Here is a 14117-nt window from a genome sequence, read left to right as displayed (position 1 = left end):
AACAGCAGATGAATGCCGGCAGCTTGATAATGAGCAACCATCCAGCAAGGTTAACTCTTCAACAAGGTTACTGGCATGAATAGTCTCATCCCATTACCAGCTGAAAGATTTTCAGAAAACACACTTTTCCTGACTGTTTATCAGACTTCCTGCCCTTCACAGGTCTTTGTAACTCCCATTGGGAAGGCCTGGAGCCATTATCTGAGCCCAGGGCAGTGAGCTAGACATTTCTATGGCCCAGCCATGAGTCAGAGTTAAGCATTGAGAACATTGTAAAAGCTGGCAATCTGGGAACCATTAAACCAAGGAGCAGGGCCAAGATGAGGAGATAGAGTTCTTATTGAGTTCACTGTAGCACCTGAGGACTGTATACTAAATCTTCCACAATTGAGACTAGAAGTTTAACACGACAGAGAGTTCTGGAACTTGCAGACTTAAACAGGTAACAATAGTATATAAAACTTCATTTCCTTATTTCCTTTAAAGCAACTTATTTTTGACTCCAAAGCTGCATCTTTTCTTTGTCAGGTTGGTAAGAAAATCGTATTTCCATTCTCACTGGAACCAACCCAGTCCCTAAAGTTGTACACAGGAGGTGGGGAAGAAGGATATCTAAATTCTGGTCTGTTAAAGTTGCCATTGACATTCTCATTGTCAAAGCTCAAGTGAATATGGGAGCTCTCAGCTTTTTTGCCTCTGGAAAGGGAATCTATCCTAAGGTTATAACATCAATACCTTAGATAGCACCTCCCTAGGCACATTATGGAGTAACCCAGTGGTGGGGAGCACTGGCTTGGCATAGATGCTCTGCTCCCACATCCTTTCCTCAGTCCAAAGGGATCTTGCTTTTCTTCTTGTTTATGACTCTCACACCACCCCATTTGTCTGCATCTTGCTGGAGACTCTCTGCTTTTACAAGTTCTTTGCTATCCCTTTCAGGAGGGAGACACAGAAAGGGGGGAGCAGAAAACATTGTCTTCCCCACCCCTTCCTCAGGATACATTTGGCAATGTCTGCTACCAAACATATTCCAATGTACCCGGGCAGTTCCATGCAACAAAGAATTACAAGCCCCTACATGTCAGTACTGCTGAGGTTGAGAAATGTGTCTGTGTGTCTTATTTAATGGGATCAGGTTAGAGATATTTGGAACTGATCATAAGAGGGAAAAATGAGGAGGATGGGAGGAGATGATACTAGAGAAGAATAAATTTGTGGGAGAGTGGTTATTCAGAGAGTCAGGATGAAGTGAACTTTCTAAAATCCACTCTGGGATTAGCAGCGGAGAGGCTGATGTATGAAGTCTGCATTTTTAATGTAATGGTCTGGCCCCAGTTCCTTCTTTCTCTTCACTATGAGAATTCAGTGGTTTTTTACAGAGACACTGAGCAATCCATACCTCCCTGTCTACTTCCAGCATATACATAAAAGTTCATATCAGTTTACTATTTCATATGTATTCTTTATGAAAAGCCAAGCATGACTGTGAGAGGGGTGTGTGTGTGTGTGTGCGTGTGTGTGTGTGTGTGTGTGTGTGTTGCCATTATGCCCAAACGAAGATTATATTCATGACTCCTCATTACTTTATATTTCTGTTGCTCAGGAGCAAACTGAACATTTAAACTTAGAAAAGCAGTCATACTGGCCTATGATGTTTATACAAGGTATTAATTCCTCCTATTTTTTCCTTATAAACTTCAGTTCCTTTGATAAGCTATTAGAGTAATAGGTTTCCAAAATAAAGTTTCTGTTCCACTAACAGGAAGTATGTGTCCTATAGCTTGTGAATACTTTGCTGCAACTACCATCACGGTTAAATTATGTTCTCTCGCAGAGGTAATGAGAAGCAGATTTGTTCTGCTTTTGGTTCCATGCACCCTTCTCCACTGAATAGGCTCACCATGGGACAAAGTAGTCTAGGCCAAAGTCCCAACTATTTAAGTTAATCATTTCTCAGAAAAGTCATTCAGCATAATGGACTGAGCATGATCTTTAGGATAGTCCAGATATATACCCCTGTCCTAGCTATAAGGTTTTAGATAGGTTTTTAACTCTCCAAGCCTTATTTTCTAATCCACAAGTGGGGCAATACTGCCAGCATCACGGTTGAAGCAAATTATCAGTATTAGATCTATGAGAGATACTGTGATTGCTTTTACCATTCTTAACAATATCCTCGTCATTTTCAAGGAGAAGATACTACCTGTCATTAAGTAATAAATCCATACTGCTACTCTTCCTAGTGGAGGGGTTAGCAGAGTATGATCTATGGGGCAAATCTTCACTGTTGCCTGTTTTCGTGCAGCTCCTAGGCTAAGAATGGTTTTACAGTCTTTTTTAATTGTTGAAAAGATAAACAAATGAGGAATAATATTAATATCCCATATAATATGATAATTATATGAAATTCAAATTTCATTGTCCCTCAATAAAATTTTATTAAAAACATAGCTTTGCTCATTCCTTTATGTGTTGCCTGTGACTGTTTTCACACTATAGCGGCAAAATTGTAACAAAAACCCTTGCTCATGAGACTTAAAATATTTACTGTTTGGACCTTTACAGAATATATTTACCAACCCTGGCCCTAGAGAATACTCTACAGAGAACATGTGAGAAATAGCTCCATCAAAAATAATCACCTTGGCCCTTGTTTTCATTAATGTGGGCCTTGCATTCAAAATCAGTGTTTATTTTTATGTATGCCATACCTTCATACATATGGCTTTTCTCTGTCCATTGGCTGTTAACCTGACCTATCATATTATGTAAGTTTCAGCTCTGAGAGAATATGTGACAGTTTGAGACATTCCTGAAGAAGTTCTCAAAGTTAAAAAAAAAAAAAAAAAGAACTTCTCAAAGTTTATTCCTTACATGCCTCAATGACCAAATTTTAAATCACATTACCCATAGAATGCCTTCAGAGTGGTTAAAAAATCTACCCAGTGGTTTTCAGAATGGGAAAATAACAAGGATTCAGAAACGTAATTTCATTTAGGGGTACCTGAGTGGCTCAGTTGGTTAAGCATCCAACTCTTGATTTCAGCTCAGATCAAGATCTCCTGATTTGTGAGTTTGAGCCCTCAACTGGGCTCCATGCAGATAGCACAAGAGATTCTCTCTCCCTCCATTTCTGTCTGCCCCTCCCCTGCTCATACATACTTCCTCCCTCCCTCTCTCTCTCTCCCTCCCTTCCTCTCTCTCTCTCTCTCAAAATAAATGAATAAACTTTTAAACAAAAAGAAACATAATTTTATTTATAATGTGATGGTTATGGTGTTGATTTTGATAGAGGAGGAGGAGGAGAAAAAAAAAGATTAAGTTTTCCTCCTAATAATGAAATAATAGCACAAGAACTGTAATGTCAGTGACTCGCTTGGGAATCACTTGATCAAGGTACCAAGCTGGGTGTAATCAAGGTAGAAGCTCTCCCCCTGGGGTACTGAGAATGAGGAACTCACCAGAAGGTAGTAGTAACTCTTAGTTGCAAGGTCTAGTTTTTCCAAGATAATATTTCATCATGCTCTTTACCTGAAGCTATTGCCTCAGGGGAGTACACTAATTAGCATAGCTATCAACAACAGTAATGCATATGCATAAGTTAAAACCTAAGTATTTTGACTAGCAAATTGCCACATTAACTAGAGAGGGTTAGATGTACTTTCTTGGTGCCGTGACAATGTGCAAGTTAGAATAAACAATTATTAGAGGGTTTTTTTTCCTGTTGTTTATAAGTGAGCTAAGCTAACCCAGGTATTTCCCATTGCAAACATATTTATGACCTTTGTCAACATATTAGACAAGTGGATATCTACCTGCTAGAGATGATGACATTTGTTCTTACTGCTCTGCAGAGCATCTAGGGGTGATGAGTGCCAACAGCCTGCACCCTTGTTGCTGTCAGGGAGCAGAATGCAATCCAGTTGATTTTCATTTAGTGTGTTGCCTAAATTACATCTCCAATTCTTAAATTAAAGCTAAGTGGCACACTTGGACCCAGGAGAAGTATTAAGTTTCTCAGTAGGCAACTGGCAATTCTTTCTGCTTATTCACAAATATTTGAAGATGCACTCCCTTGACTAAGTATTTCTGCAAATAGCAGGAGGATAAGTTGGCATGGAAGCAGCTTTGCTTCTAAGAGAGTTTGATGTTCCCCTTTTGGAAAAACAATGAAAACCTACAGTGCCCAGTGCTTTCCCTCTACTACCTGTGCCCTCTCTGCAGATAGTTCTATTAACTTCCCTTTTCCTGCCAGCCTGTTTTCTCCTCTATGTAGTTCAGTGAATAGCTAAGCCTTGAGGATTAGGTCTGGAGGGAGGAAACACTAGTTCTATCGGTTGTTTTGGAATCCTTGGATATTTCCTCTTTTTCCTCTTCCTCTCTTTTATTTTTTTATTTAAAATTTTTTAATGTTTATTTATTTTTGAGACAGAGAGAGAAGGAGATATAGAATCTGAAACAGGCTCCAGGCTCTGACCTGTCAGCACAGAGCCCAACGCGGGGCTCGAACTCATGGACCACGAGATCATGACCTGAGCCAAAGTCCGACGCTTAACTGACTGAGCCACCCGGGTGCCCCTCTTTCCTCTCTTTTAATATGACGAAAAATTTAAGATTAATTATATCTCCCAGAAGTTTATTGCTGTTTATTTCTTTGACTAAAACATCCTGCAACCAGATATCCTGAGAAAATTTCTTTTTTAATACTTTTCAGTAAATAATTTTTTGTCATAGACACATTGACATACAAAAGCAATTTTATTTAATCTTGTCATGACTTTGTCAAGAAAGGGAAATATCCTTATAGAAAAATGAAAAAATGGGTAAAAATCATTAGTAAAAAGATGCTCCGTTTTTACTTCCTTACATTTCTTTATTGTAGATTAGAATTCTTATAAATATAGTTGTCTCCAAAGATTAAGTTGGTGCTTCTTTGATGCATTTCTGTTACTGATTTTTTTTAAGTTTATTTATTTTAAGAGAGAGTGTGTGTGAGCAAAGGAGGGGCAGAGGGGGCGGGGAAGAGTATCAAGCAGGCTCCACATAGTTACTGTGCAGAGTCTGATGAGGGGCTCAAACTCACGAAACTGTGAGATCATGACCTGAGTAGAAATGAAGAGTCAGACACTGAAGTGACTGAGCCACTCAGGTGCCCCTGTTTCTGATTTTTTTTTTTTAATTAAAAATCTTTACATAATCTTCTTAGGAAAATTCTCAAACATACATTTAAAAAATTTGAAATAATACCACTGGTGTGCCCACCAGCTAGATTTTACCTTTAACATCTTTATATCCATTTATCTATCCATTCCACAATTCATCCATCTGTTCATTTTGTTTTCTGATGCATTTCAAATTAAACTACAGACAACCATATACTTCTTTCTAAATACTTAGCCAGTACATTATTAATTTGTGTTAAATATTTGTTTATAGGTTTTTTCCCATTTGAGTAAATGTGTATGTATTGAAATGTTCAGATCTTTAGTGACTATTTCTTGAGATTTGAGAAATGTATACATCTGTATAAACCAAACCCCTATTAAGATAGAAAGCTCCTTCCTGTCCCATCCAAATCTGAGTTGAATTTTAAATCAAATATCAGAAGATTGATTTTATGAGAGTTTCTTTACAACTCTTTATAGAGCCAGGAGAAAACATCAGTTAAATTCACAGATTAATCCAGGGTAGATTTGCCTGTAGCATGACTTTATGAATATCCTTGCCTGGATTTCTCTTTTGAATATTTTAGTGACATTAGGCAGAATCTGCTTAACTGTGATGGGAATTATTATCTTTGTTCTTAGGGTTGTGTCAGTGGATTATTGTCTTTGTTCTCTTGGCCATCTCATAGATATGTCTTAGTCATGGTATAATTTTCCAGTTTCCTAATTTTTGTCTAGGAGGTGTTTTCTCTTTTGTTTGGTTGTTTGTTTGTTTGTTTCTTTATGCTAACTGATCCTCAAATCTAAGTAGTAGGTAATCTGCTGTTAATAATATGTATATCCCACTGTAATTACTCTATGGAAGAGATCACTGCTCCTATCCTCTGAATTTCTTTTGAAGACCCAAAAATCCCAAACAGCACATGGTTTTCCCACGATTGCATATCCCAGAAGTATGGCTAAACTTTGAAGGTGGGTGTTCTAAATACTGAGTCTTTTTAAATGAATAAATTTTCCTTTATTTTTTTTAAATTTATATTTGCCAGGCATGTGTTGGATCCAGATGGGATACAAAAGGTGAATAAGACACAATCTCTACCCTCTAAAAGCACAAGTATTTTGGCCAAAAATACAAAATAGAAATTTTCAATTTCTTTGTGTTTTAAAACTTTTTATTTTTAAGTTTATTTATTTTGAAAGAGATGTGTGTGTGTGTGTGTGTGTGTGTGTGTGAGAGAGAGAGAGCGAGCGAGCAGGAGAGGAACAGAGAGAGGGAGAAAGAGAGTCCCAAGCAGACACTGCTCTGTTAGCTCAGAGCCAACATGGGGCTTCAACTCAGGAGCTATGAAACCATGACCTGAGCCAAAACCAAGAGCAGATGCTTAACCGACTGAGCCACCCAGGTGCCCCTTCAATGTGTTTTAAATAGGAAAATGTGGTTGGTGCTGTAGGAGTGCCTATGAGTGTCTGTCAGTACATCTGGGCTCTTAGGCAAGGACTTTGTAGAAGTCAGCTGAACTCTCGAAAGATGAGTAAATGTTAGCCATGAGAAAAGAATGGTAAGAGAAATTGCTCCAAGAAATGGAAGATTTAATTTTAAACAATATGTGCTATTCTAGTGTCAGGGAGAATCTGAATCAGAGACACCCAGAAGAATGAACATCTTCCTGTCAAGAACTCTAGGAAACAACTCACAGGGGAAAATTCTCTGAGAAGCTCAGAAATCCCTCTGTGCACTGAGGGTCTTTCTCTCTACTTGGTGAGTTGCTGAGCCCCAACTTATCAAAGAGACACTTCTTAAACCTTCTACTCACCTTAGGGTTTCTGGGTGCCTGCACCAAGGACCTTCATGAGATAATCTTGATCTAACTTCCTGGTTACTTTTCCCTCACATTTTATATTGAAAAGGTACCCAACTCTGTAACTCTCCAGTTTTTACAGTTTCCTTCCAATACACCTTTGCTCAAGCCATCCCCCATCCCTGATATTCTCTGTCAATATCTGCATTTCAGAATTTCATCTGTCTGTCATGTCTTTCTCCCTTCCCCTGTGAGAAGCCATCTTGTATAAAAACTCCCTTTGCCCCTTTTAAAGTCAGACTCTGATATTTTGTTCTGCTGCAGCTAAGTCCAGCACAGCTTTTGGCACAAAGTAGGAAGTTAGTGTATGTTGAATAAATAATGAATTCTACCTTATGTCAGTGTGTACTTTTAGACCTAGAGTTTCACTAAGGTAGGATGTGTGTTCTGTGTATTTTTTTGTATTCCCAGAGGTCATAAAGGGCAGTGAAACAACTGAACAAACATCCATACGTACGTACCATGCTGTTCTATCAGAGCTGTAGTTTTGCATTATTCTATTTATATAGTAAAAGTCCAGACAAGGTGTTGTTTTAGCTTTGGACCTCAAAAAAGGTTCAGTTTTATATCAGTATAGTTCAGCCTCTTCTTTACTACCCATACTGGCTTCTAAGTGGACCATTTGTTGTTAATTTTTAAAAGAAATTCTTATAAATGATGCAAGGAAAGGAAATAAGGGAATGCCTTGACATAATAAATGTTCAATTTTAGGGAGATCATCTATGTCATGTATCCATCTTTTGACTACTTACTATGTGCTAAGCACTGGGCAATAACAGTCCTGTCCTGGTATAGCAATTTGTCCAGTACTGAATTATAGCAGACCCCAGAGAAAGACACGGGCATTTTCTGTCTTAACCTTTAAAGATAAGAAACTTTTTAGTGAATTAAGGCCTTCTATCTACAGACAGCCCTAGTTATTGGAAAGTTCTTTATACTAAACTTTATATTGCCTCCATCTACCTTCTCCCATTCATCCCTGTTTCTGCCGTGGTACTCTAGAATCAAGTAAGCTACTCTTATGCACAGTACCTTTTTCAATATTGAGGATTCATGCCATGCACTCTACCTTCTAAGTCTTATCTTTTTCAGAGCAAGTATGCATTAAAAAATTCAAAATAATTGTTTTCCATAGGAATTGGTTTCCATATTTGCTGTTTTCTTTTCCTTAAACATTTGTTGTCAATTCTATGAACGTTGCTACTGAGTTTATTTTGTACAAGTCTGGTGATAGACATCCGATAGGGGGATTTCTGGGTGGTAGGTGTTGTAGAGAAGATGAACAGGGCATAACCTCTGCTTTCCAAAAGTATATGTGTGGCAGAGAAGAGACAATCATTTTGTCAGATTATTTCAGTATGATTATGCAAATCACGTCAGGAATAAAGAAAGTACTGTGGAAGCACTCAGGAGGATAGTTTAGTCCAATCTGAGTTTTAGGGAAATATTTTTAGAGAAAATGTCACCAGAATTAAATCTGAAATGATGATCAAATGTTAACCAAAAGAGAGGAAGTAAGACTACAGGAGTTAAGGCCTTGAAGTAAAATGAGTAGGGTAGGTGGGGGTTGTGGAGACATAATAGTTATTTTAAAGAATGAAATATGGCAGAAAATAGGGTTCATAGGATATGCATGTATGTTTTATAACTATGTGTGTATATGAAGCTATATTCTGATGTTTTAATTATTAAATTTTGCCACATTTTTCTTGTTAGAAATTAGAATTCTTTCTCTATGGCCAAGGATTTTAGCTAATGTATTAGCTTTTCAGGGGGTCATAAAGAATCAGCTCTAATGGTCATAATAACCTGCTCATAATGACCTCAAATGTCATAATAAATAATTTCTGCAAAGCAAAAGATTTAGGTACTGCATATTGTAAAAGATATAAATCGGTAGCAAGTTGTTACAAGTACTACCTTAGTATGGAGGTTTGCCATTTGGGGATGCTTCATTATTTCTTTAGTCTGAATAAAGTAACATATTTGATTCTTGTTATGCTGTTTGTATTAAAGGGGAAGGTTTTCATCTCTTTCAGAAGAGTTGTATCCCATGCACTATTTGCATTCTAGAAACCAACTTTTATTTGATGTTCTCCAACTTAAGATAGCTATTTAGTTAAATAATTGCTTTGAGTGGTCTGAGCGATTGTATAATCTCTGTAAATAGGAAGAGAGTTTTGTGAATTAAAAAATAAATTCCTCTAGTATTCACTCAATATTGTATATCACTCACCTCGAAGCTCACTGTGCACAGTCTGTGAATGGTGTTTGAATTCATGGATCTAAATTCATGTTACAAAGAGGGGAGGGAAACGTAGAACTCACAGTACTACTTACCACAGAAAATACAACAAGCTATTAAGAACTTGTCTTTTCAATAACTTTGTAGTTTATTTAAAGAGGTAATGCATATGCTCATAAAAAGGTAGCCTACAATATTTAGTAATAGCTAAGTGTTCTGTATTGTGTAGGGGACATCTGTAGTGTCCCTGTCTGGTGTCCGCTTCCTCTGCTTTTATGACTGCATTTTAATTTTCTTTTGAAGTATTATGCCTCTCCTATTTCCAATCCATTGGTGTTCCTCTGAGCATCCCCTTCTATCTTGAGACACAGATTTGACTGCTCAGAGCCCTTCCTCAACTCTGGCTGAATGTGTGTGGAAGAAGTGCTTACTCATTATAACGTGTGAGGTGGTAAAATGTAAGCCCAGGATGCCATTGACCATCTTTGTGAGTACAAAGTAGAGCCCCCCGAAAAATACAGACAACAAAAGACAATAGAACTTAGATTTTACATTTATGTCAGACAGTACATTTTTTTTTTCTGTAGCCAGTTTGAGTTGAATATATTGTCTTTTGTTTTATTAACCAAGATTCTCTAGAAGTACAGAACCAGTAAGATGCATGTATATACCGCAAGAAAGATAGTTATTTTAGGATACAGGCAAATGCAGATATGAGGACAGGCAGGTCTGATTTCTCCATGACAGGCCACCAGGCTGCATCACTCTCTAGAACCAGAGGAGAGTTGATATTGCAGAATTGAGTCCAAAGACAGTCTGAAGGGAAAATTGCTCCTTCTCTGGGGATTTCGGGTTTTTGTTTTTGTTCCCCCCCTCCTTTTAAAGCCTTCGAATGATTGAATGAAACCCATCTACTTTACAAGGGGTTATCTGCTCTAGTCAAACTCTACTGGTTTAAATGTTAATCATATTTACCACACATTCACATCTATCTAGACTGATGTCTGACCAAACAACTAGACATAATAGCTTAGCCAAGTTGACACATATAATTAACCATCACACTTGTCAATGAAAAAGCCGTGGCTAATCCAGACAGTAACTGGATGTGTCAGGAATCATCATGGATGGAGACAGTCAGGAGAGATTGCTAAGCGGATGTACTACTTCATGGTAAGTTAAAAAATTCATACTCTACTATTTTGTGTTTATAAAGTGGGAATATGTTTCTTGGGTTTGGGAGAATTGAATAAGCTAACATAGAATGCCAGTAAACAGAGACACCTAAATGTTCAATTTTTTTTCTTTCTTTTCTTCTCTCCTTTTTAAATTTTTTTTTAATGTTTATTTATTTTTGGGAGAGAGAGAGAGAGACAGGGTGTGAGTGGGAAGGGGAAGAGAGGGAGGCAGACACAGAATCTGAAGCAGGCTCCAGGCTCTGAGCTGTCAAGCACAGAACCCACAAACTACAAGATCATGACCTGAGCTGAAGTCGGATGCTCAACCGACATCCTCTCTCCTTTTTTTTTTAAATTTTTTTTTCAAAATTTTTTAACATTTATTTATTTTTGAGACAGAGAGAGAGCATGAACAGGGGAGGGTCAGAGAAAGAGGGAGACACAGAATCTGAAACAGGCTCCAGGCTCTGAGCTGTCAGCACAGAGCCCGACGCGGGGCTTGAACCCACGGACAGTGAGATCATGACCTGAGCCGAAGTCGGACGCTTAACCGACTGAGCCACCCAGGTGCCCCTATCTCTCCTTTTTATTTGCAGCTCAGAGTAAGCCTGTTGCTGTACCTGAACCTGAAATTTTGAATAACACTTTATGTTGAGAGTTTCTGTTTTAGAGATTAACTGGTTTCTTGCTGACCATGTAACATTCTATGGAACTAGAGCTAGAAATGATCACAGAAGAGAGACTTAGCCTTTCTCTACTCATTTTACACATAAGAAGCTATTCTCTGTGGTGATGACTTTTTTAAAAGAATGAGATTTGACTGCCCTGTGCTTTGCCAATCAAGTATTTACATATATTTTAAGCCACTACAGCTAGAACATATGTTTCAAATAATATTAACAAAGTTGATATTACTTATTCATGGTCTCATATCTATTGATCACGGTATTTTAGCATTCATTTAAGACATAAAAAAGCAAATATACATAAACATAACCATTTCTATATAGTTTTAGGAGACTGTGTTTAAATTGCAGTTGAGGAAATGGCTCAGTGCTTAGGAGAATCTAATGACAACTTTTTTTTTTTTTAAATCTCACCAAATCTAATCACTTGATCCTAAATTAAACCTTCTGGGTCATAACTTTAGGTTACCAGGGTCTCAGACTTTTATAGAGGGCTGTAGAATGGAGATTTCTATCATTGTTACTTTTCAGGAAGACATCTCTGGTGTGGTTTTGCAACGGTTTCACACGTTACACTCCGTCTCCCACACTCTTCACTGTTCTTCACTCAGCTCCTCTCTGATTGTTGCACTGGGATTGTCAAATGCCACTTCAGACTAGATCTGTGTCCCCAAAAGTCATATGCAACTTTATAAAAGAATTCTACCTGACATTTTCAAGTGCAACTCACTTGAACTCGTAAAAGTCAGGTATAAATTGAGAATGGATTTACACCTAAACTTTTTTGGTTGATTTTGGTATTTATTTGCACCTGACATTTGTAGAATAACTCAGTTGCCCTTAGCATTGGTCCCCTCATTGCTCCAAAGTGTGAGGAAGATGGGAGCCAGTGTCCAAATGGCTAGTACAAGAATACTTCAGGTGAATTTTAGGCACTCGTATTTACTGGGTTGTGACCAATTTGGAGTGGAAGTCAGCAATGTGTGCCTTCAGTAATTTCACCAATGTGGCTTTCTGGTTAGAGTTGGATTCTGAATCACATTTTTGCCTAAAGATGTTAATGATTACATGGCCTGGCCTAATGGGCCTGATTCTTTACCAGTAATATTTTGATTGTTGGCATTTTAGATTGTTGGGGTAACACAGCTGAATCTTTGCACAAATTCAGAGCATTCACACAGGCTTCTACCACTGGGTGAGTTGATGAAGCAGATGATGCCTACTCTCATAGTGCTACACCAAACAGATGAGATGGCAAGCTGTATGTGCCTCTGAGTATCTCTAGGTATGAACCTGTCCTTCTGACTACCCCAGCCATTCCTCCTCCATGAAGTATGCTACTAAGCCATAGAAGGATAACACAGGAAATGAATGTGATGCCTTACTCCAGTGCAACACAGTTACAAAGCCTTTGTGAGATTTTATTGTCCAAGATAAAATTAGTGGTGAAACAGCTGTAAAATTCACCATACCTAATTTTCTCAACTGAAAGATAATAAAACTGTACTCCAGAAGGCTTAAGCCCCTACAGTTACATAGGTGGCAGAGATGAGGCAATAGTCACAGTGTTATCCTCATAATAGAGTGACCAATGAATGCACTGTTTGGATTGCAAGTGAATGTGAACTGCAGTATTCATCCTTTCCAACAATATAAAAATGTGGACTCTCACATACTGTTTGAACTCTTCCTAGATTTATTCTACTTCTCTGTATACATTCCTAGAAAGGAATTCTAACTTGGATTTCTAACTTGTAGAACTAATCATTTGTAAGTTGGTTTGAAATTAGCCTGTCATCTGATTGACTGAGACAGAGTTAAAATGAATTGTCTTAGGGAGGAGAAAAAAAAAAACAGTGAGAAAAGATTTTATCATCTTTATGGATCAATTCCAAGAGTATACTTCAGTTTAGTTATTAGTTTTCCCTACAGTATGAGATATTCAATTAAACCTCCCTTCAAATTGACCGTAAATTTCGATGAAAATGAAAGAAGTTCCATTTAGCAAACAATTTCTGTCAAAGAATGTAATAATGGGATGCAATAAGAATGATTTTCACCTGTGCACCTGAATGAGAATGTTTGGTCTGGTTTTTGTTTGGTTTGGTATGGTATTTTTTTTCTTTGTTCTTTTTTTTGGGATTTTTTTTGTCGTTATTGTTTCTTTGATTTTTTTCCCCCATATTCAGTGTAGTGTGCCCAGAGTGGTTGGAATGCAGGATCACGGGGAATGTTTTATAGCAGTTTTCACCACTGATTTGGTGGGTCTTTGATTAAATCTTATACTCTACCTACATCATTCTCTGTTAAGGAGAAGTACTGGGAGATAAGTCATGTTTGATATTCATTCTTTCATTCTCACTAGAGCATGTACAAAATTTCTCATAACCTTCTTTTGTGACCTTGCTTGTAGCAACACATAATCACTTAACATCCATGGAGTAGCTGTAGGTAGGAATAGCCCACTTTGAAAAATTCTTGTGGTATGTATTGAGTAGGGACTGATTCCTGGCACTGATCTAGATTCTGGAAATGAGAGATAATCAGTTATGGATGGTAATTAGTGTAACTTATGGTGTAATGCAGGAAATAAGGCAGAAATGAGGGAGGACATAAGTAAAGCAACATTCAGTATGGCACAAAATCATGAGAATTGCTAATGAAAAAACAGTGATGTTCATCCCCCTAGCCTGGAAGGTCCTGGATGAAAGAGCTTTTGAGCTGCAATTGAAAATGTTCTGGAGACCTGCCCACCTTTTGTTCTGCTATCTCTGTGAATGTTTCCCCCCTGGGGCCCTATAAGGAGGTAGGGATGGGGGAGAGCACCCATAGCATTCTGACAAATGTTTCCTAGGGCTAGACGTGAATAATAGTATCTGTAGTCCACCCTTACTTTTTACAGTCAAGACAACTGGCACTTAGCCAGGTTAGCGATTTACTAATTAAGTTATAAAAACTGAAATTTCACTGCTGATCTTGTGATT

The 14117-nt window shown here is 37.8% G+C and overlaps 1 protein-coding gene across 8 annotated transcripts in view; it reads left to right on the top strand.

Annotated features, from left to right (window-relative positions):
• CNTN4 (contactin 4) overlaps positions 1 to 14117 on the top strand; it is a 914517-nt gene that overhangs the window by 556245 nt on the left and 344155 nt on the right. The gene's annotated exons all lie outside the window — the stretch shown is intronic.

Source organism: Neofelis nebulosa, chromosome 4, assembly GCF_028018385.1.
Source record: "Neofelis nebulosa isolate mNeoNeb1 chromosome 4, mNeoNeb1.pri, whole genome shotgun sequence".
NCBI classification, from domain to species: Eukaryota; Metazoa; Chordata; class Mammalia; order Carnivora; family Felidae; genus Neofelis; species Neofelis nebulosa.
Note: the sequence above shows the minus strand (reverse complement) of the source record. Positions and strands in the feature narration are given on the sequence as shown.